This window comes from Lissotriton vulgaris, chromosome 4_1 (genome assembly GCF_964263255.1).
Source record: "Lissotriton vulgaris chromosome 4_1, aLisVul1.2, whole genome shotgun sequence".
In the NCBI taxonomy this organism is placed as follows: Eukaryota; Metazoa; Chordata; class Amphibia; order Caudata; family Salamandridae; genus Lissotriton; species Lissotriton vulgaris.
Window position 1 is genome coordinate 903,153,042 of NC_141691.1, and position 24,821 is coordinate 903,177,862.

Below are 24,821 nucleotides of genomic sequence, written 5' to 3' on the forward strand. Positions count from 1 at the left end.
AATTGTAGTTCTGTTGGTGTCTCATGTGTGTAAGAAAAAATGATTTGGAATTTTTCAATAAGGGGCAAAAACAACAAAATAAGTAAACACTGCACATTTCTAGCATGCAGGCCAAAGGCAATCTGATGCATAACAAGGACGCTTGAAATGCGTGCAGCAAATGGGAGATTATGTAAGCAAGCACAGCGAAAGCGCAATGCAGATTAAACATCAAAATAAGCATAGCACAAGTGCTGTGCAGGATAAACATTAAAAAAGGTCCATAAAAGTGAGTGTAAACAGTACTTGGGCCACGGAAGACTGATAAGAGAAACACAGGAGGATAAACAGGAAATAGTATGCTACAGCCAATAGATAGGTAGGAAAGGTAAGTGGCAGGCGCACGACCCATGAAAAGTATTGCCAGGATGTAAGCCCCTTTTAAGATTTATATTTAATAGAATAGATTATGCAAGCACAACGCAAGTGTTGGCGAAACTTAAAAACACACACACAAAGGCTCTCCCAACCTCATGCCAGGCTTAATGTGAACTAACCCTGGGCGTAGTGTGCGCAGAGGGGCTACGCAGAGGGCCACGGAGTTGGAAACAAGATCTGTGGAACTCCGTGGAGCTCAGCTACGCCGCCCGCCTCCACCCCCCTATTAAGATATAACTTACAAGCAATTTTGAAAAAGTAAAAAAAAACACTTACCTGTTTACCGTGGCGTCCCCGGGTTGCCCTCCTCCTCTTCCTCGCCACACCGGTACTGCTTGATAGAACTGCACATGTGCAGGCGCCTGCTTATTTCTTCAGAGAAATGCGTGGGCCACATGAGATATTGAAAACTGTTAAGAGCTTCCTTTCACCTGTCTCTTGTATTAGTGGCATTTCTCCCACTCAGGAAATGTGCAACAGTTTTTCAGGGTTTTTTAAAGATCAAATCTTAACAATCCAAGCCAGTTTGATGTAGATTCAGGTGTTGGCTGCAGAAAACAATTTTATGGGCCCAGCCTTCACTCTTGGGCAACAGGCAGAATCGGAAGACTCTATTCTGGAATGAGATCTGGTTCTCCTAATGTCCCTTGTCATATGGCTGTAATAATTAAAGCAATAGAGGTGGTTTGAATACGCTCTTGTATATGTATGCATCTACTTCCACTGTTCCCTCAATCTAGGAGCGGGCAAAAGTGATCCCATTTGCAAGAAAAAAAAATTCTATGGATCTGAGCATTTTACCCTTAATTTAGACCTATTTCTTCTTTCTCTTCTTCCTGCATTTGATAACGTCCTTGAGAAAATCTTTAACAGACAATTGTCCAATGACCGTGCAACCAACAAATTGTTGAACCTTAGTTCTTCTGGATTTTGGCCCAAGTAGAACACAGAAACAGCTTTGCTGGAATTGCCCAAATCCATTAAAATATCTTTGGATGTGGGCAGAGAGGCAGCATTGATTTTTCTTGATCTTTCTGCTGACTTTGACACCATGTTGCACACGTTCTATTTCCCTCCCACAGAATCACCGGAGGTTAAGGGGCTAGCCCTTGACTGAATTAAATCCTTTCTTGGGAATCTTGGACAATAAGTTTGGCTGGCTCCTTTCTTCTCTGGGTTAAAGCCCCTTCTGGTTGGTTCCTCTTCAAGTTCTACCCTTTATAGGAGCCGATTCCGATCTCTCTGGGAGAAGGCTCAGTCTGACTCGGATCCGGAGGGCTTTCCGACCGACTCATGCTCTGGGGCTCCGAGCGCCCAAGTATGATGCGAACAAGCGCTGACGGACACTGGTTGCTCGGAGCCCCGTTGAAGTCAATGGGCACCTGTTGTACGATGCGTACATAAGCTCCCATTGACGAAAAAGGTATGTTGCGCACAAGGGTGCCCCTGTAGTGGGGACGCGTCTGGCCACCCGCACCTACATGCATGTACCCCTGTGATTGACTCGTACGACTATGGGTAAAGGGGTGTCTGGCTCGGACCCCCAAAGTCCGCTTCCCAGAGCGTTTACGTGTCGGAGGCTCTGACTCGATTCGGCCGTCCGAATCAGACATTGTTCTGGCTCGGTCGGAAATCGCCTTCATTGCACAGCATGGTTCGCTTACGGATGAGATGTCCGGAGCGCTTCAGAACCGGAAACGATTCGGTCGGCGATTTTGCATTTCTCGCATCATACTTGCTCACTCGTACAGCGGTACGAGTCAGTCGGAAAACACGCATACGGCTTGAACTTTTTCCTTCTAGGTTGTGCTTAGAGCCCTTCCGAGCGAGATCGGAATCGACCCCTAAATGTGTTACTGGCCTGCTTGCTTCATTAGTGGATTCTCACAATTTTAAGAACGTGCCATATGCTGGTGACACTCAGCTTTTCTTCTCCTTCAGAAAGAGAAGGGTGTTGTATGTGGCCCTCCTAAAATATGCCTATCTGCAGTCTTTGATTGGCTATGTGATAGCCATTTAATGTGCAACATGGAAAAAGCTTTTATTTGGGACTTTTCGAGGCGACTGGTGGTCAAAATGCAGGCCTGATGGGGCTCTTCCTCCTTTTCCTTTGGCAATGGTTAAAAACTTTGGGGTTAAATTTGACAACTTGTTGTCTTTTCAACCACAGGTGTCTGCAGTGGTTGGAACCAGTTTTGGTTTACTTTGGCCCAGCTCATTCTCAGGCTCTCTTACCGTACACGTATGTCCTTTCATTTGAGATCTCTTCTTTGGCTTCCTGTTAAGAGGGAATTCATTTTTAAGTCACTTGTTTTAGCCATATTAATTGGCAGGCCCTCAGTACTTGGAATCCAGACCTTTTCATTAGTGCCCATAAAGAATGCTGCTCTATTCTCAAGGCCCTCTTGCTCTGGTGCCAAGTGAGACATGCTAGAAGGGGTGGGCATTCTTTCTCATTATTGACTGCACATGCCTGGAATTAACTCCATTGCAAACTTCGCTTGATGACCTCTGAACTTGGTTATTTGCTGCAGAGTGATTGCAGCCGTAGGATTATTAGTTTCAGTGCTGGGATAAAATTCAGAGCAGGTGTGTGCTTTACTAAACCAGGTAATTCATTCAGCCGTTCATTTAGCCCTTAATTCATTTAGATTCTTGCATAATTTATAAACAGAAAAAGTGGCTATGAAGTTTGGCAGAAGTTTGTTTGTTCAAGTCTTTAGACACAATGTAGGAGAAAGCTCGACCTCCGATTCTGGTTCTGTGTAAGGATGGGATGTGTACCAGTAGGAGACCAGCTCACCAGAGGTGCCTGAAAGGTCTGTGAAAAGAGATCTGTTTTTTGCGGTAGTCTGGACTTAGTTTGGGGAGTGCTTTGAAAGTGTGTGAAGAGTTTAAACTGAGCTTGGTTGCAAAGTGGAAGCCAGTGGAGTGCCCTCGGTTGTGATTTGCATGTGGCATTAAAGTGGGAGGGAGATTTTTTCAGCATCTTCAGGGTGTGGAAGCAGGAAGCTGAGATGGTGTTGACTTGACCGATCATGTTGAGTAGGCTGTTAATGACAATACCAAGGTTCTTGGCATGGACAGTAGGGATGAGTGTTAGTCCAAGTTCACTCGGTCACCAGATGAAGTCCCATGGAGATTTGTTCTTCTCCAGAATTATGACTTTTATCATGTCAGTGTTAAATGCAAGACAGTTGGCCGTCACCCATTCAGTGACTTTAGTCTTGGTGATGGAAAACTTAGACCAGGTGCTGAGGGTCGTGTCCGAAACAAAGAGTAGAAGCGGAGCTTCATCTGAGTAGGCTAGAACATTTATATTGGGGTCTGATGATGCTTGCTAGTGGGATCATGCAAGTGCTGAAGAAGGTTGTTCTTAGTTAGGAACCTTGTGGTAAACCACATGTAAGTTTGGCGGTGTCCAAATCGTAGAGGACAGAGCTGACTCTCTGTGTCTGAATTCCAATCCCATGCAAGCATCAGATGAAGATGAGGTTGGATATCACATTGAACGTATCAGAGAGGTCAAGGTGGATGGGAACAGCCATGCATCCTCTGCCGACAATCATAGGAATGTTGTCTGTGTCAGTAATATGGGCCGCCTCTGTGCTGTCATTTGGTCTGCAGCTGGATTGAGTGACATTGTCGAGTTGGTTTTTATTGACATGGCTGGCGAGATGTATGTGGTTAATTTTTTGAACGATTTTTGCAGGTATGTTAGCAAGGAGATGGGCCTGTAGTTGGCGAGAATCGCTGGGTCCATAGAAGGCTTCTTGAGCAGGTAGAGTGCTGTGGCATTTTTCATGGATCCAGGAATGTGACAGAAGGGATAGAGGTGTTTTGAATTGGGGTGTGCTCTGGGATGACGGGTTGTAGTACTTTGGCTAAGGTGTTCTGGAGGCATGGGTTTGAAGGGGCTTTGGAGTGAATGCATTGTATGTAGTAATACAATTTATTGTATTAATCACATAGATTACAATAAAAAAATACATTTCACGATCATCATAAATATAGGATAGACAAATATTCCAAATGTATTGCATGAGCCATAGGTATACAATAGGAATATAGAGTGTATGGACTGCATAGTGAAGCCATTTTTCATCCATTGAGATGGTGGGCTAAGTGGTCAGAGTGGTTGCCCTGAGTGAGATGGGGGTCATGTAGTGAGGTCTTTTGGGTCCAGTTGAGGGCTGAAGTTACTGTATAGTGTGATTATCTTGCTGCAGATGCAGATGAAAAGTGAAAGCTTGCTGCGGAGGGGTAGAAGTCCTGCGAAGGGGTAATGCTATTGAAGTCTGCTGCTGGGGAGGTGAAATCTTTCATGACGGTGAAGATCGCTTTGTTTTTATTGGTGCTGGCATCAGTGCAGTTTGAGAGTGCAGAATGTTTAGTGGTCCCAGTCTGGTGGTGGGAGTTCCTGTCTGCATTATATCTGCGTATTCTCCATCTTCGCTCTAGTTGCTTGCAGTGGTGATTGGTTATCCTGAGTTCCCCTGCGTGCCAGCTGGTTTATAGCCTGAATCTTGTTGGATTGCTTTGCTTTCGGAGGAGCCAGAGTGTTGCTACAGGCAGTGATCCAGCTGTTGATGTTGGTGATGAATCGGGTAGGCTGCTGCTGTGTTCGGGCTGCTGTTGCATGAAAATGGTTATCCAGGCTTCCACTGAGATGTTGCTCCAGTTTCTGCAGACTGGCTTGGTGGTAGCAGTTCTGTGCTGGTGTGGGACAGAAATGGTGAACTTGATGAGGGCATGGTTGGTCCAGGTGATCTTTGTGGATTTTTTTGCTACAATTTTGTTGAAGGTGATGAAAATAGGGTTGAGGAGGTTACTTGTAGAGTGTGCAACTTCTTTCACATGTTGGGGGAGGCATGGTCACTAGGGTCTTTGATGAGTGTGTTTGAGTTTCGGTCAGCACAGTCTTCCAGGTGAAAGGCCAGGTCTCTGAGGAGGGTGAGGGTACTAGAGTCCTGGATGATGGGTACAACAAAGTCTGCATTGGTGTCAGAAAAATTGGTGCATGGTCCTAGTGGCCTGTAGGTGAGGGTGCCACCCAGGGTGAAGTTGGCTGTGATATTGAGTTTGAAGGACAGGTGTTCAATGTTTCTGGGGCTTGTGTCCAAGGGGGTGGTGTCTTTGAATATTGTGGCTATTCTGCCACCTGTCCTGTGTTATCTGTCCTTCCTGGCGATCTTGTTGCCGAGAGGGATGGCTGTAGCAATGTCAGGGGCCAATGCTGGGTTTTGCTAGTTTTCTGTTAGGAACAACAGGTATACTGCATGGTCGAGCAGCAGGCCTCACACCTCTGTGGCATTTATGGTGATAGAGCAGACATTGAGGAACATCTATGAGAATGTGGAGTGTTGCGCCACCTGTGGCTGGAGAGTGTGGGTGTGAAAGAGTTGGGTTCAGTTGATGAGGAAGTGGTGAATGTGGGAGAGTGCACAAAAACATCAAAGTGGTGCAGAAGAATGCTCATTTGATACTGTGTGGTGCAGTGCAGTGTAGAAGCAGCACCGTTAATAGCGGCTGGAGCTGAGAGTAAAGAAGGATATCTGTGGGTGGGGAGAGGACCAAGTTTCATGGCCACAAGAGGGTCATGGACAGGCACAGGTATGTTTGCTTTAGTTGAGCAGTCGCACAGCAGCGGTGTACTGCACTGCGGCTGACATTAAGTAGTTCCTGGGTTGTGGAGGAGAGCAGGGGCAGTGGGCGGGCCTGTGAGTCGACACAAAATGCAGGAGAACATGGAAGGTGAAATAATAGGAAGGGAGCTTGCGCAGAGGAAGAAACAAGTGGGAGAAGGCCCAAACAAGGAGCTGAGAACAAGGAAGAGGGACAAAAGTGGAGTCAAAATAGAATCAAAGCACAGAAGAGCAACAGAGGCAAACAGGAAAACAGGCAGAAAATGAGCATAGATGTGTGAGAGTGCACAGTAGAAATGATAAAGAGAGCAAAAGAGACCAAGTAGAGATGAGCTACGAAGTCAAAGAGAACCAAGCAGAAATGAGCATAAGAAAGTGACGAACTAGAGACAAACAAGATGGGACAGGAAAGTGGTGGCCACTGCTGTCTTGCATTACTCTGCACCATGAAAGCATTATATGGGTGGAGCATGGGCATTCCCACATATACTGAAAAGCAAAACACACAAGATGATGGACGGAATGTTGCACAATGGCAAAACATTCACCCCCTGTCACATATCAGGTTTAATTCATCGTTATTTTGCTCACCCAACCACCCCAGTTCAGACATGGCCATATGCAAATCAGTCTTGACCCTGTGCCTCATGTGACAAGTCCAGCCTGAACTGCCAAGCCATGTCTTCTCTGGACCGGAATCAAGCATCCTAGGACCGGTTTCTGGCTATCAGCCGTCTTCAGCCAGGATAGCTTGACTCAAGTGGCCTAGTGATCCTTGTCTGGGCATACCCTTCCCACATAGGATGAAAAGCAAAACACAAGATGATGGACGGTATGTTGCACAATGGCAAAACATTCACATTTTGCTGTATTCCCACATATACACCCATGCATTTTGATGTATTCCCAGATTTACCAAAGTTAATAAACCTGGAAAGGGTAATGATATGCCTTCTGGATAGAGGCTCAAAGAGGAGAAATATCTTTTTTTCTCCTTATTGTTTCCTCTTTCTAAGTGTGCTGCATTCTGTACCACACATAGAAAGACGAAAAAGCCTCTAAAGATTGTTTTTGTATAGTAAGGCCAAAGAAATCCTGCCTGTAACACTGTCTGCATTGGCGTTAGTGAGCCACCAGTGCGCCAGCGGAAGGAGAGAGCAGAGTGCGCCATGACATCACCACACATTTTCTTTAATGAGGGAAAGCTTCAGGGATTTCTGCAGCCCCCCAGCAACACTAGAACAAAAATGTGTCTTCTGGGTCATTGATATCAAGACCCCCAGCAGAACTTACCATATTTTTTAATAGCGTAAACCAGGCTGAAGCTTTTGCTTGGCCACTGGGATTACAGTGCTACCTAGGGGCAGGTTGTATTATATATGGCCTGAAGATGTATCAAATAAAATGCAAGGCCTTTTTATAAATACCTTTATGATTGCCTTTTCTAAAGGGTAAAATAATAATTGGTAGACTTAGACACATGTTGATTTTATCGGCTTAAAGAAAAAAAAATCTGTGACTACTTATTTGCAACATTTTCACCCCAAAATTGTAATAATAAAAACAATGTAAAAAGAAAGAGTCGCAGACTTGCACTTTACTTAAACGTTATGAAATATTTCTTAAGAAATTATTAATAGTATTGTGTGATTTACTGAAATATACATTTGGTTAAATTATTGGTAATGTTGGAGAAAGATGATAGATGTGCTTAATATATAGCGTGTAGAGTGTTGAGTGGGGGATGGAGGCGTTGACCGCAGGGCCGGGCTGCAGGCCTGGCCTTGTGCCAGAGTCCCTTTACCACGTCGTCATGCGCAGCATGGGGTTGGTTGCCTACAGCCAACCCTCCATCATGCATTGCCAAAGTGCGGATTGGCTTCATGTATGAAAATAAAATATTAATTTACTTTTTTTCAAACCTAAAAATTCACTGACAAAATCAAAGGTTAAAGTAACGTAGTAGTTAGATTAAATTTTCATAAGCAACGTAACTTTGTAAACTCTAAAAAACACAAAAAGTCACCATTTATAGTTATCTCAAGTAACTATATCTTGTGTCCTAAGTTTACTATAACTTGTGCTCTCATCCAGCACTTGGTCAACCCCACATATTACATCACTCATGACATCATCTACATGATCATTGATAATATCACCAAAACATTTACAATGAAATTATTGATGAGAAAACTGTGCATGGTGGGAGCATGAGTTATAGTTACCCTAGGCAACAAATTATAGTTAAGTGAGACAACTATATCTGGTGAACACTATATGTTTTAGTTTTCAATGTTACTTTTTTGCTGTACATTTCACCTAAGTATAATATTACTTTAACCTTTGTTTTTTTCAGTGAATTTCTATTTCAGGGAATCTGGCAAGGACTGCAAGTAGATGGAAAATTGGGTACAGAGCAGCCCAAGATCAAACAGAGAGTCAGAGTAGAAAGGGGATCCAAAGTGCAAGAGAAGCTCTGCACAAGTTAATAAAAGAGTTACTGACCAGAAAGGACAGACCCACAAGAGGAAATGTGACACTCAGACTAAGACCCTGGACAGATGTGCAAGACATATATATAACCACATTAAAATAAGGGGAATGTGTGGTAAAGCACTCAGGAGCTCGACACAGTAAGACTGAAGCTCAGTAACTTCCTCACCTACTATTGTTTTTACATATACTGACTGCAAATATCCCCATATAGGATATACATGCAAAGGCAGGTTCTGTGGAGCTAGTACCTATGGTGATGATATAAAAGTAACTCAAAAACAATACTGACACTGGACAGGAAACACCACCTAGGTTGTCAGCTGTGGCCAGGGATCCTGGCACTCAAACAGTAACATGCAAGGGGGTAACAGCAAGGCTCTAGAACTAAATATACAACACAAATTGACAAGGAGCAAGCAAGGAGCAGTTCTTACCAGGAAAGAAAGCAAAATAAAGGGCATACTTGGCAGAGAGTCAGTACAAACCACAAAGAGGCTGTGCAGCCCCCTCCCAACTCTTAATATTCACTGTGAACCCCACCCCCCTTCCCAAGCCTCATTAGGTACTGGTATCCCATTCCATGCCAAATTCAATTAAAAAAAGGGAGGAGCCACAGAGCCCTTCTTTCGGGCCTCATTAAGCCCCAAAGACCCCATTTCCAGGCCAAATGCAATTAGTCATGGGAGGGAGACATGCAGCCACACTCCCGAGCCTTATTTGGCCTTGGATACGCTATACCCTGGGGTTGCATGCTAATATAAAGGGGAGGAGGCCCACACATTACTCACCCCAAGCCTATTTTTGTCCCGAGAACCCCATCTCCTGGGGTATGTCTACATTATAGATGGGTGCCCCAGTACCCACACAGGACACTTACCAAGTACCACATTGGAGGCCTCGAGGGAAGCCCCAGGGCCCCGTGACCCCAGCCTACTCCCATCTTGGTACAAGATCCTGCATAGCTCCCACTCGGATGAAGCAGCTATCTCCGCATGCTCCCTCCAGGCAGGAGCAACTTGATAGAGCAGGGAAACAGAACTGAAGTCTTCTCCCAGAGGGCAGAAGCATTTTTAAGACCCCCCTACACCTGGGAGCAGACTTCCATGTTTGTTCCTGTTTGGTAGAAGATTAAAAAATGCTCTCACCAAATGAGAGCAAGCATATCTTTCCCTGCCCACGGTAGTGCAGGGAAGGAAACTACTGTGTCCCATGGGTGGGCACCCAAATACACAGTCACTGAGCCTTCTTCAGTGGAATTGGGTCTCCGGGCCTTCAAGGGGTTGGGAGAGGGACCGTGCGCCCCCCTCCCTTTTAACAAGTGCAAGACGACCACGGAGTGGGTTCCGCAGGGCCTTTTTAAGGCTTGGGGAAGAGCGGCGTATGTTCCCCTGGAAAATACATGGCCGAGCTTCAAAATAGGCTTATGGAAGATGAGGGGTCAGGCAAGATGAAGGCTAATTCGATTCAATAGGTAAACGTGCCCCCCACTAACCAGACGGAGAAGACATTATTTTAGTAATTAATTTTTTTTTTTAAACCACGCAAGAAATTTTGTAAAAAGGACGCACTGGCATTCTTGCTGTTTTCATCAATGTATAGATATATATATATTCATATATTTATTGTCTTTTAATACATCGTTTTGAGAGTGTTACATACAAATGTCTTCTTTTATAACTGCTGTTTTTAACTTTCTTTTAACTGGCATGTAAGATGTATTGCAAATGGTTTTAAGTAACTGTACAATATAAATAAACAATTCAAACATAATACTGTGTCCCATGGTTGGGCACCCCAATACACAGTCACTGAGCCTTCTTCAGTAGAATTGGGTCTCTGGACCTTCAAGGGGTTGGGGAGAGGGACCGTTCGCCCCCTCCCTATTAACAAGTGCAAGACGGCCACGGAGTGGGTTCCCTAGGGCCTTTTTAAGGATTGGGTAAGGGCGGCGTGTGTTCTCTTCCCCTTTCATTTTTTTTACACCCTGGATATGGGATCCACGGAGCCTAACTAGGATCTGGTAGGGGGGGGGCGCTCAACTCTTCCCTTAATTCAATTACTAAGCCTAGGGGAGGGGGTCCATGGGGCTTTTTAGGCTCAGGGAGGGGGTTGTGCAGACTCCTTCATCTTTTATTATTCCCCTTAGTCCCAGGGGATGGGGTCTCCAGGAATAAGTAGGCCAATTTCCTCCCTTTCCGAAGTTATAAAGTTAATTTTGCCCTCGGGACCAGACCAACCCGGTGAGTATTTTTACAAAAGACACACAGGAGCCCGAGCTATTTTTTTGTTTTGCTGCTGATTTGCAGATCCATCGCAAAAAAGCCTACCAGCTGGCGTTGGGGTCAGGGTATCCCTGTCTCCATTGTCTTTTTTTCTTTTTTTTTTCAGCACTCAGCACTGCTTATGACCTCACTATTATATCACTCATTACATGGTCAGTGACATAACTCATGGTATCACTGATGACATCACTGATGACATTTCAAATGACATCATTGATGACTTCATCCAGTGAGTGTAAGTTTTTTGTAAGAGTTTATTTTTGTCAAAGACTAAGCTACTACAAAAGGTAAATTAGTATACTAGGTACACTACTAATGAGTGATAGTACTTTTGTGAGTAGCTATTTGACTGTGTGTATCCATGTATTAGTCGGTGTCTAAGTGGCTGTATTGGTGTGTGTGTGAGTGGGTGAGTGAGTGGGTGAGTGAGTGGCTCCCTGAGTGTATAAGTGGGTGTGAGAATAACTTTGTGGGTGAGTGGGTGGCTGTGTGAGTGGCTGTATTAGAAAGTGAGTGGGTGTGTCAGTGGCTGTATGGATGAGTTGAGTAGGTGTCTGAATGGCTATATGACTGAGTGACTGGGTATGTAAGTAACTGTATTGGTGAGTGAGTGGGTGTGTAAGCGACTGTATGGATATTTGTTTGGGTGGGTGTTTGGTTATGTGAGATGGTGTGTGAGTGGTAGTATTGGAGAGTGATTCCATGTGTGAATGACTGTATGAGTGAGTGAACAGGTGTGGGAGTGCTTGCATGGATTTGAGCATGGATATGTAATTGGTTGTGTGGGTGTGTGAGTGAGTAGGCGAGTGCTTGTATGGGTGAGTGGCTGTCTTGGGAACCTGTATGTGTGAGGGGGAGGGTTTGTGAGTGGCTGTATAGGTGAACAAGTGGATGTGTGAGCAGCTGTATGAGTGAGTATGTGGATATATAAGAAGCTGTATGGGTGAGTGAGTGGCAGTTTGAGTAGCTGAGTGAGAGGTTGTTTGAATGGCTGTAAGAGTGAGTGAGCGGGTGCATGAGTGACTATATGGATGAGTAAGTGGTTGTGAGAGTACTTATATGATTCTGTTAATGGGTAAATGAGTAGTTGTGTGGGTGTATGAGAGGTTCTATAGGGTGTGAGTGGGTGTGTCTGTGGTTGTGGATGATGTCATCAATGATGCCATTTGAAATCTCATCAGTGATGTCATCAGTGATGTCACTTAGCATGTTGTATACTTAGCCAAAACCTATGAATGAAACATATAGGTCCGCACTTTTTACTACGTCATCAATTATTTTATTTAGCATATATTTTGCACATTACTGTACCAACAACACTTTATAAACATGTTTCAACAATAAATAGCTAAGATTTATTCGCAATATTGGAGACAGGGAATAAAGACAAAGAGTTGGGTTCGAAACGTGTCGACCTTTCCCTTTGTCAAACAAACCATGTTATGTAATTGACTCATTTATGTAATGAAGTAGGTCTAGAATGTAGAAATTTGTGATAATTGAGAATCATTTCTGTATGCTATTTGAAACAGATAGGATTGTTTTTGGTTGTTTGTCCTTGGGATTTTAAGTGTGTTCCATCAGGTTTGGGGCCACGTAAAAGTAATTGTGTTCCTGTCCTGGTGTGATGGTTGGATGGTGTGAGTGTCTAGTTTACTTAAATCTGTATGGCTGATTTTAGATGGAGTTCAGATATGTTATTTAATTGCACTTTTAATTGTATATATGTACTTTTATGATGCTTTTTAATCATCGAATAAAGATTTACTGAACTGAACTGAGTGTCTGGTTTAAATGTTTGGCTGAATCTGTTTGGAATGTGTGAAGGTTTGCATTGAGTGTGTGTTGGTGTCTCTGTGTCTTTTTAGTTTGAGGAATTTGACCCTATTGTATGTAATTTCTTTACTTTTGTATTTATTGGTGAAACACATGTTTATAAAGGGTTGTTGGTATAGTAATGTGCAAAATATTTGCTAAATAAAGTCATTGATGGTGTAGTAAAAAGTGCGGACCTATATGTTTCATTCAGAGGTTTTGGCTAGGGAATAAAGTTTTGGAGTATTGATCAGTATTAGCAATTTTTCTGTTTTGTTGTTAAGGTGACTCAGCCTTACTGAGTAGAGTCAAGACCCTTTAGTGTTTCTGGACTTAGCATGTTACGTCATGAGTGATGTTATATTTTATAAGCAGTGCATCGCAGAGGCTAAGTTATAATTAGCTCAAGTAACTATAAACTGCTGAACTTCTGTGGTTTTGAATGAGTGAAATCTGAGCCGAGGTTTATTTATGACCTGGTGACCACCACTCTACCAGGGCTTATTTATTTGAAAATTGTGGATCTCTTGGACACCACCTCCCCAGGGCCTTAATACATTTGTAGAGGGGGCCCTCAGGGATCCCCTGGGACCCAGGGACCACCACCTCCCTGGGGCCAAGTTCATTAAAAAAAAATGCAAGGGGGGCATTCTCATCAGTGATGTCACTGACCATGGCATGAGTCATGTAATATGTGAGGTCATAAACAGTGCATTGCGGGGCGTAAGTTAGAGTTAGCTCAGGTAACTATAACTGCTGACTTTCTATGGTTTTGCACGAGTGAAATCTGAGTCCAACTATAACTGTAACCTTTGTTTTTTCCGTCATTTCTAAGTTTGAACAAAATCTATTTTTCTAACTATAATGTCCCTGTAACCTTTGGTTTCTAAAGTGAATATATATATTACAGTCGGTAATATGTGAAGCAGGTCAAAAGAAAAGAGAAGATCAATTTAAAAAGAATTGTGGAAGATAAGAAGAATGGTGCAATCAAAAGTGAAGAGTTTTAAAAAGGAGTATGTTACTAAAGGAGAGAAACTGGAAAACAGAAAAAGCGAATGCAACCATGAGTAGGAGATGGAGGAGGAAAAGGACCAATAGAGTACAAATATGATTGTAGAACGATTTTGTAACAGAAAAATTTGCATGAATATCTTTGCAAAGAGCGAGAGGAGCAGCGTTTACTTTGCAGCAGATTGAATGCCATGCCTAAAGCTCTGCTTAAAATCCCAAGCCGGTGCAATGTAATGTTGTTGTACTGAATACCAAGGCAGCTTAGTCTTAAATCTACCATAGGCCACTTCAATCCACTATCAGACAATCAGCATCCCTTTATCCCACATCTGCAGGTTGCTGCTTTCTCCTTTTGTAACGGTGCTTCCGTGTTTGTCTTTCTCCGTCTTTCTACTTTGTGTGTTGTTTTTCCCTCTGTTGAACTCGCGAAATGTCTCATTGATGGAAAAATAAGTAGCTGTCCCAAAGTGAGTGCCAGTGCCCCCCACCCACAACCACTGACTTAAATTTAGAACTGAAGAGGAGATTGTTGGACTAAAATGTCAGTGAGACAGCAGGATATGAATAAAGTGATTAACATGATGTAGTGAGTCATTAAGAACATCAGGATAATTCAATCAAGAACTGGACATGCAAGGATAGATGTGAGACACTTAATATGAGGCATGGGACAATTAACAATAGAAATATATTATGATAGGAGCGAAGAACTAAATAAAAAGGCATCTATCCTCAGGATTTCCACAAAGCTTGTCTTTGAATCTCTTAAAGCAGTAAAATTGTCTGTTTGTCTATAAAGCAGAAAGTTACACTTATGCCCAGATGCATCAACCGTTTTAGGAAGTGCAAACGGTGCGATTCGCATAAATCGGCCTTTTGCACTTCCTAAATTGGTTACTGGGATGCATCAAGCATTTTTTGGAATTCGCTTTTTTTGCGAGTTCCAAAAAAATGCGATTGCTGTTAAGGAATCGCACATTTGCGATTCCTTAACAGCAATGCATCATTCCCAAAACATTTGCGATTTCCAAAATTGCAAATGCAAATTACCACGAAGTTGAACTTCGTGGTAATTTGGAAAAATGTTTAAAAACGCATGAAAATGCATTTTTTAAACGTGTACGTTACAGGCACACATGTCCTTAGGACATGTGTGTATGTAACTCACATGTAAAAGTGCATTTCATGAGTGCAGGGGGGGGTCCGTGGGACCCCCCTCTCCACCCTTGAAAGGCTTTGATGCATTCCAAATTGAAATTGCGAATTCGCAATTCCCATTCATTCCTATGGGCATTTCAGCCCATAGGAATGAATGGGAATATCGGATTCGCTTTTTGGAAATCGCAATTTTATTGGAATTCGGTAAAAAATGCGATTTTTACCGAATCCCAAAAAAATTGCGAAATTAATGATGCATTGCCATTTGCGAATCCTTAATTGCGATTCCTTATTTTTCGCAATTAAGGAATCGCAAATGACAATGTTGATGCATCTAGGGGTTAGTTCCTTCAATTTTGGAAGAGACACAAGCACAAGAATTCTAGGTGGTGTGATTTGGCTTTCATTCTGAAAATGTAGAACATATTTACAATATGCAAAACCTAACCAGTAAATAAAGATAACTATAACGATACATTTACTAAAAGCCCTTTTCTACACCCAAGCGTCTCCTAATGTAAACAAATATGGCTCACTAGAACATTGGAATGTTGATAGCTTCAGTGAAGATAACGGATTGGCTCAGGGTCAATAAGGGCTTGTAGAGACATCAGTGGCATCTGTTAATTCGAGCAGGAGGGGGCAGGCGATTTCACACCTCACACATATGCACTCACCAATCTACAGGCACACTTTCTCACCATGCATCCAAAAGCATACTCACATCTGCTGATCACTCACATGTACAAACACACACACACATACACACACACATTCACAGCATGCACTCACAAATGCACATACATTCATAGATATATACATGAGCATGCACACACAAAACATTAAAAGAAAACTTACCGGCTGCAACAGTTATCTCGGGTGGCAAGCCCCTGAGCTTCGAGAAGGAACGGGACTGCTTCCTCCTCCCATTGGCTGACCTCAATTGAGAGGATGTTGCAGTCACTGGCTCATCACAAAGTAGAAGGGGGTCAGTGAGACTGCTGACCACACCCCACTCTGTGTCAAGGTGTCACTGATTGACACTCAGCCCTGAGCACTTCAGGGGTTAAAATTGAAGCACTCAGATCCAACGCTATCAGTGACACTCCCCTCTATCATGAGTGGGCGGGCCTCTAAGCACTTTACTGGCATGAGGAGGTCACACCGGCAGCGCCAAAGCATCTGCAACCTGGCAAAATTCAGCTCTGGCAGCCAGGCACCTGCTCATTTAGTGCATATATAGCACATGCCTGCCTGACCTGAAGAGAAAGAGTGTCTTCTTTTGCTCAGCATGACAGACAATCCTTATGTCTACTGAAAGGTATGAGGAAAGAGCTCTTACACCCTTAGGGTCAGGCCACTGCTGACAGCCCTTCTGCTTCAACAGACCAATGCTTGTGTTTTGTTTTCCTACTGTTTAATACAAAACATTCTATGCTCATTAGGTGGAATATTCTAATAGCTTTATAGCTCCTCTGCCTCAGGGTGCAGATCAAGCCAATAACTACGAGAAGGGTCTTTAAAAACCACCATTCCTCTCTTCGGTGGGCTATATTGCAATATTATTGACAAATGAATTGAATAAGACCGAGTGGCAAATACTAGGAATGAGCCAAAACTTAATAAGAATACCCAAGTGTTGTGTTTTCGTGATAAATGGCTATATCTTTCTAATCATTTTACGCACGCTGTTTTGACTAAGTGTGTTTGTGTTCATCTCTACTTCTCAATGCTTTCACAATACACCGTATTATGACTCAACACATTGGTTACGTGGGAATGCTTTCACTGGAATGCTTTCTGTTGACTATTTTGCTTTGATCAGATTATCGTGACTGATTTTTAGTGGGAATGATCCATTATACGTATTATGGCCTTGACCACAGTATTACTACAGCACGTAGAAGTCGCTTACATAGTGTACCTATGGCATCATGTCTTATTTAATATGATTCCGAGATCTAATTCAAGTAAAGCCAATGACTGAATGGCTGTATTCCCTCTTTAAACAAAACGAAAACGTTAGGATACCAGTGGATATATCTAAGATAAAACTATTTATTTATTTATTAAGCAACTTATAACGCGCAAACTAAACCCGAAGGTGTCAAGGCGCCTATCAAGAACCAATCAAAAGTTTGTAGAGCACCACTAAGGGTATGCACGTGTGAAAAGGTGGGTCTTTAGAGCAGATCTAAAGGTTTGTAGAGTGGGGCGGGATCTTACTTCCAGAGGGAGGGCATTCCACCATTTAGGTGCCAGGTTAGAAAAGGCCTTGCCTCCCCATCTTGCTTTTCTAACGCGAGGCACAGAGAGAAGAAGTTTGTGACTGGAGCGAAGATTCCTACCGGGGTTATGCTGAGATAGAATGGATCCCATGCCTGTAGGGCTGGATTTAGCTAATGCTTTATACACCAGACACATGGATTTAAAAAGGATCCGGTACTCAACGGGGAGCCAGTGAAGTTGCTTTCGGGCTTCGGTGGCAGAGGCACGTTTAGGTAGGTCAAGAGCAAATCTCGCTGCCGCGTTCTGGACCACCTGCAAGCGCTGTAGATGACTCTTATTCAGTCCTGCATACAGCGCATTGCAATAGTCCAGTCGCGAGCCCAGAAGTGCGACAGCAAGTTGCTTTCTTGCCTGGGGTGACAAAAAGTGCCTGATTTTCCTTAGAATGTGGATAATCCCCCAGCAGGTCGAAACAGTCCTGTTGACCTGTTGGCACATACTAAGGGTGGGGTCAATCATGACTCCCAAGTTTTTTGCTGACGAGGTGGGCTCGGGACATAAGCCCAGCGAGTTCGGCCACCATTCAGCCGACCAGATCGTTTCTTTTCCTCCAAAGACCATCACCTCCGTCTTCTCCCCATTCAGTTTTAGTGAGTTGTGGATCATCCACTGGCCAACTGCCTCCATGCAAGATCTAAAGTTGGCGGCAGTTGACGTAACTGACTGGGAGAGAGAGACTAGGATCTGGGTGTCGTCCGCGTAGGAGACTACCTCCATCCCAAAAGATCTGATGAGTCTGGCAAGGGGGGTCACATAGATATTAAAAAGGGTAGGACTGAGCGCTGACCCTTGAGGGACCCCACATTGCACAGACAGGGATGGAGATAGAAACGATCCCAGCATTATCCTTTGTTCTCTATGATCGAGAAAAGAGGAAAGAAGTCCCAGAGCAGGCCCGCGGACCCCAATCTCCCTCAGGCGAGATGTTAACACCACGGGAGACAGGGTATCGAAGGCCGCTGTGAGATCTAGAAGGATCAGGAGGGAGGTCTGACCCTCGTCAACTCTAGTGCGGATCTTATCCAGCACTATGGTGAGGGCAGACTCGGTGCTATGCTCCCTCCTGAAGCCATGCTGGGAAAGATCCAAGCAGCCCGAGCTCTCCACAAATGTAGCCAGATGTTTGTTCAGATGGGCTTCTAGCATCTTTGCGGGAGCCGGGAGCAGTGAGATGGGGCGAAAGTTTTTTAACACCCCAGGGTCCAGAGAAGGCTTTTTAAGCAAAGGTTTTACTACAGCATTCTTCCACTGCTGGGGAAAAATGCCTTCCTTCATCGCCCTGTTCATGATGTCAACCAGGGGAGGAAGGAGAGATTCTCTGCACTGCTTGAGGATCTTTAGCGGACAGACATCCAGCGGAGAGCCAGATTTGGTTTTATCAAGCAGGGTTTCAAGATCCTGACAAGAAAGAGGAGGAAAGGATATCAGATCCTGATGTTGAGGAGATTCAGCATCACCGGACTCAGGAAGAGCAGACAGCAAGGGTACGGCGGTCAAGGATTTTTGGACCTCCAAAGCAGTGTAGATGTCAGCGATCTTTGGCAGCTATCTTGTTACACAGGTCCTGAGAGGCAACCACAGGATCCGGAGTCTGGAGGGACGTAAGAGAATCAACAATCCTAAAAAGTTCTCTAGGAGATGAAAGTGAGGAAGTGAGTGCCGTGAAATATTCCTGCTTGGTCTTAATAACTTCCAGTTTGTAGTTTTTAAGCAGGACCCTATGGGCTTCTCTATCCTTAAGGGCCCAACTTGAGTGCCATAGGCGTTCCTGCCTTCTTACTTCCTGTCTACGAAGCCGGAGTTGTTCAGAGAACCAGGGAGCTGAAGGTCTTTTCCTAGCAGAGTAGCAGGACCTAGCAGGAGCTAGCTCCTCTAGTGCCTCCGAAATGATGTTTTCAAATATAGAAACCGCTGTGGAGGTGTCTACTTCCCGAGGAATGGACAGACTGGATGTCCATGGGTGGAAGGAGTCTTCCCTGATCTTTTTGAGGTTCCTTCGCACTTCCATAGTGCTCGAGACCCTTCTAATAAAATCCCCTGTAGGATATGTCATATTGATGGGAACGGCCAGATGGTCCGACCAAGAGAGATGGAAGGGGTTGGTAACTGTCAACCTTGGGTCGTTAGAGAAGATGCCATCGAGCGTGTGCCCCGCTTGGTGGGTGGGACCATTCACCAGTTGGGTGAGTCCACAGGCTGACATTATTTCCACCAGGGAAATAGTGTCATAAGCCTCCAATAGCTCTAGGTGGAAATTGAAATCGCCTAGAATAGTAAGATTTTGTCGGCCAAAATAGGGTTCCAAAACCTGCATCAGTTTCTGCCCAAATCCTGCTCTTGGGCCAGGGGGGCGATAGACCAAGATTCCATTGAATGCTGGGTTAACAGAATCAGAAAGGGAAAAATATAGGACCTGGAATACATCCTTAGGATCAGAAAGGGGTATAGTATGGCAGTGAAATTTGTCCTGATACAAAATAGCCAGGCCACCGCCAACACGGCCTAATCTGTCATATCGGGTTAGGCAGTAGCCCTCAGGGACCGCTTCGACCAGATCAGGGCCTGAAGAGTCTTTGGCCCAGGTCTCCGTGATAAAAACCCAGGATGGTGTTTTATCTAGAACTAGCTCCTTGAATACGATATTATTTTTAATAAGCGAGCGAGCATTGAGGAGAAGACCGGACTCGCTAGGACTTTTAGGTGGTGACAAAGGGCGAGGCTCCGGAGGAGCAGGGGGAAGAGAGAGCTGAGGCTCATCCGCCTCTCTCTGAAAGCAAGCACAGCCAGGACATGTCAAGAGTTCCTCTGGTCTGTACCGGTGTAAGCATGGGGCTGGAGAGGGCTTAAGCCGCAGTACATCCTATAAAGAGTATTTCAAGACAGGGGCGCCTACCTTATATTGGCCAGTGGTCCAGCCGTCCAGCCCGGACTCAGCGCGGACGGGCGCAGACGGGCTGGACTCTGGCGTGACTCCGGCGTGGCTGCGGCGACCACGCTGCGCGCACACGCTGCGCGTCATCGCCCTCGGTTTAAGAGGAGCTCTAGCCAGTCCTCCTGACTGCTAGAGCGCGGGAGTGTCTATCGTTTCGTGCACCTATCCAAGATGGCGCTCCGAAAATTCGAAAGCGCGAGGGACCGGGCCGCCAAAGTAGCGGTGAGGGACACAGTTTAATTGCAAGTATGCGCACAGGGGAGTTTAAAAGCCAGGTGAGAACGCTAAAAAATAAAGTTGCATCAAATAACAAACGAAAGAGTTTTTTAAAATTAACAGCACACGAGCATATCGCAGTGAGCGCTCGCCAAACAGGAAAGTCCTATGCCCTACCTCCTTTTAAACGCTTCCCGGCATCAGTCTCTGGCCAGTCCTCCTGACTGCTAGAGCGCGGGTTTGTCTATCGTTTCGTGCACCTATCCAAGATGGCGCTCCGAAAATTCGAAAGCGCGAGGGACCGGGCCGCCAAAGTAGCGGTGAGGGATACAGTTTAATTGCAAGTATGCGCACAGGGGAGTTTAAAAGCCAGGTGAGAACGCTAAAAAATAAAGTTGCATCAAATAACAAACGAAAGAGTTTTTTAAAATTAACAGCACACAAGCATATCGCAGTGAGCGCTCGCCAAACAGGAAAGTCCTATGCCCTACCTCCTTTTAAACGCTTCCTGGCATCAGTCTCTGGCCAGTCCTCCTGACTGCTAGAGCGCGGGAGTGTCTATCGTTTCGTGCACCTATCCAAGATGGCGCTCCGAAAATTCGAAAGCGCGAGGGACCGGGCCGCCAAAGTAGCGGTGAGGGACACAGTTTAATTGCAAGTATGCGCACAGGGGAGTTTAAAAGCCAGGTGAGAACGCTAAAAAATAAAGTTGCATCAAATAACAAACGAAAGAGTTTTTTAAAATTAACAGCACACGAGCATATCGCAGTGAGCGCTCGCCAAACCGGAAAGTCCTATGCCCTACCTCCTTTTAAACGCTTCCCGGCATCAGTCTCTGGCCAGTCCTCCTGACTGCTAGAGCGCGGGAGTGTCTATCGTTTCGTGCACCTATCCAAGATGGCGATCCAAAAATTCGAAAGCGCGAGGGACCGGGCCGCCAAAGTAGCGGTGAGGGACACAGTTTAATTGCAAGTATGCGCACAGGGGAGTTTAAAAGCCAGGTGAGAACGCTAAAAAATAAAGTTGCATCAAATAACAAACGAAAGAGTTTTTTAAAATTAACAGCACACGAGCATATCGCAGTGAGCGCTCGCCAAACAGGAAAGTCCTATGCCCTACCTCCTTTTAAACGCTTCCCGGCATCAGTCTCTGGCCAGTCCTCCTGACTGCTAGAGCGCGGGAGTGTCTATCGTTTCGTGCACCTATCCAAGATGGCGCTTCGAAAATTCGAAAGCGCGAGGGACCGGGCCGCCAAAGTAGCGGTGAGGGACACAGTTTAATTGCAAGTATGCGCACAGGGGAGTTTAAAAGCCAGGTGAGAACGCTAAAAAATAAAGTTGCATCAAATAACAAACGAAAGAGTTTTTTAAAATTAACAGCACACGAGCATATCGCAGTGAGCGCTCGCCAAACAGCTATATCTAAGATAAAACTACTCTATGTGTATATAAATGTTTGAATACACCTTTTAAATTCGCTCCAGAGACGTTTGGTCCTACACAGCCACGGCCAGAGACAACCCCACTTTGACTTTGAGCATGTTGCGCGTTGTGGAGGAGGGGTTCTTGATTGTACAGGGCTCGAATATCTTTTCCATTATAAGACCCAAAGCCTATTGGGGGCCATTACGTGACCCAGCCCATTCTGCGAGGCTTGGCTTGACATATGTTTCCTTGAAAATAACATAACAGTGAGTGAGTGATGTGTTTAGATGGAACCGTATTTGAACGAATTATCTTCTGACTTTTCATAGTTCAAAATGGTGGAATTTAAGAATCTGTGAACTTCCAAAAGCGTTGCTTTGAAATCTGCTGCCCGGGATGTAAAATAATGTCATGATATAGGGTGATGTATAATCGGCGTGTTGTGTTTTGAATTTAGTTGCCTGAAGCAAAAAGCAAAAAGTTTAACAGCCTATTGTATTTTTATGCATGACTCAGCCAAAGTTAATTATGTGCATGCCATTTACTTTTTAAATGTAACTAGAATTCGCAGAATTATGGTAGGGCATCTACAACAGATTTATTTGGACCTTTTTATGAAGGTAGGTCCTTTCACTGCCAGTGTTACTTTGGCTGTACGATATTGAGGGTCGGGGTTCACTACAGTGATGGTTAGGAGGGAATAGCGTAGGCTGATATCGAGGTAGCAAATGAACATCGATTTTGAGAACAAATGGCTAGATGTATCAGTCTTAAGAATAGAGATTACCTAACTACGATTTTCTGCAAATTGCATGTAGGAAATTGCTATTCCTAATGTATGAAACTCATTGAGTTTCATTTAGCAATTCCAATTGGATCGTAAATCTACCTGCATCATGAATATTAATGTGGTAGGTTGTAATGTGCAACCCATTATGAATTGCAGCCTTCACAGGGATGGTGGTCTGCTGAGGTGAGAAGACAAACAGGTCTGTGATTGCTTTTTAATAAAGCAGGTATTTTCTTAAATGCAGCCCATATTCCTTAAAGGAAAATGGGATGCATTCAAAAGGAAAAAATGTTTTACGTTTCAAAATCATTTTGTAAGAGTAGGCAGTCGTCCCTTGGACCACTGCGTGCTCTTAATGTTTTTTTTTCGCCCATTCTGAAATTGAAAGGGGTCTGTTGTGGACCTCTTCCCATTTCCGCCATGATATCCTCCCAAGCCACACCCCTCACAGACAAGTCAACTTAATAACCAGATCAAGGAAGAGCAGGCATGTGGTAGATTAGCATTATGGAGGACTGTGAAGTAGTAGGCAAAGGGCATAGTTTTATTTTAATTGCTGATTGTGTTGAATGAGGGGACTAGAATTAGATGGTGGGGTGGATAGTTAGGAATGCAGAACAATAAGGCTTGCATTTTCATTTTGACATTTCTTGCACCGGTTAGCTAGAGTTTTACCAGTTTTGCCTTCCAGGTCATGAGGACAAATTATTTTTCAGTGACATGGTCTTTAAGAGTTACGAACTGCTAGCTCTCAATCACCTTTGAATGGGAGTGAGAGGATCCCACTTCTTGAACACCATGTTGATCTTTGTTTACATGGTGTTGGCTTCTAAAATGTGAATGCATTTACAATAGTATTTGGTGAAAGATGTATTAAATATAGCCCTTATAAAAGACTTTTTGACCAAAATGAATTGGGGATTTATCAAATGATAAAGAAATGACCTTCGATTTGAGAATCCCAGTCACGAGAAGGATATATGCTTTCTAAGATTTATATTTTGTGGCTTTACATTTTATGAAAATGTGGAAATTCATAAAAACAATAGTAAAAGCAATATTTTGAAAGAGGAAGATCCAATATGAATGATTTTTGTAGCATTCTAATTTCTTAGCTAACAGTGTATATCTGGGACTTTGTGTACAATACACCTCAAGGCACTGATGCGTTCTTCGCACTCTAGAACAGAAGGTGCTCCGAAATGGTACAGAACAAAATACAGTTGGCAATACATCAATCTATGAGAACGTTCATTTATTTAAGGGTGTGCCATCAGGAATTTGCTGAAAGTATTTAAGATCTTTCTTTCCAGGTTTGTGTTGACATTCTTTCCAGCACAGACTAAGTCAGTCGGCCACATGCATCAACCTATTTAGGAAGTGCAAACAGTGCGAATCGGTAAATTCGGCCGTTTGCGATTCCTAAATAAGTTTTTGGGATGCATCATGAATTTTTGAGAAATTCGCTATTTTTAGCGATTTCCAAAAATGCGATTGCTTTTAAGGAATCGCAAATTTACGATTCAGTAAAAGAAATGAATGATTGTGTTTCAAATTGCGAATTCGCAATTAAGGGGTGCAAATTACCACGAGGGTGAACCTCGTGGTAATTTAAGAAAATGTATTAAAATGCTCAAAATTGCATTTTAAAACACTGTCATGTTACAGACAAACATGTCCTTAGGACATGTGTGTGTGAAACATGCACTTCAAAATACATTTCAGGGGTGCAGGAGGGGTCCTTTGGACCCCCCCTGCACCCATGGAATGCATTAACATTTTGCGAATCGCTAATTGAAATTCGCAAAATATCAATGCCTTCCCATTGATTCCTTTTGGGCCTTTTGGCCCATAGGAATCAATGGGAATTGCGAAATCGAAAATTAGAATTCGCATAATATTTGCGATTTGGTAAAAATTGCGATTTTTACCGAATCGCAAATATTATGCGATTTAAATCATGCATCCCATTTTGCGATTCCTTATTTGCGATTCCCTAAAAATCGCAAATAAGGAATCGCAAAACCTTACTAGGATGCATGTGGCCGAAAATGTCTGTCTCTGCCGTTCTAATACATGTGGACACAAGCAAGTGCTGGGTCTCTGAGAAGACTCCCTCTTTCTGTTGAGAAGACTCCCTCTTTCTGTTCCCAGTATGTTTATACTATTATTGTTATTTTTGCTAGTTCTCCTGCTATTGTCTGTATTTGGCAATTTCATTTAAGATCAGAATTTTTCTGTCATGACAGTAATTTCAAAGCAGTTCAAAAAGTTTAAATATTCTAGGAACTTTTCTTGAACTTCAATTTGCAATATATAATCTTCAAATAAGTTTCTTCAATC

The 24,821-nt window shown here is 43.8% G+C and overlaps 1 protein-coding gene across 1 annotated transcript in view; it reads left to right on the forward strand.

The window, feature by feature from the left end:
• GALR1 (galanin receptor 1) overlaps positions 1-24,821 on the forward strand; it is a 658,006-nt gene that overhangs the window by 630,774 nt on the left and 2,411 nt on the right. The window lies entirely within an intron of this gene.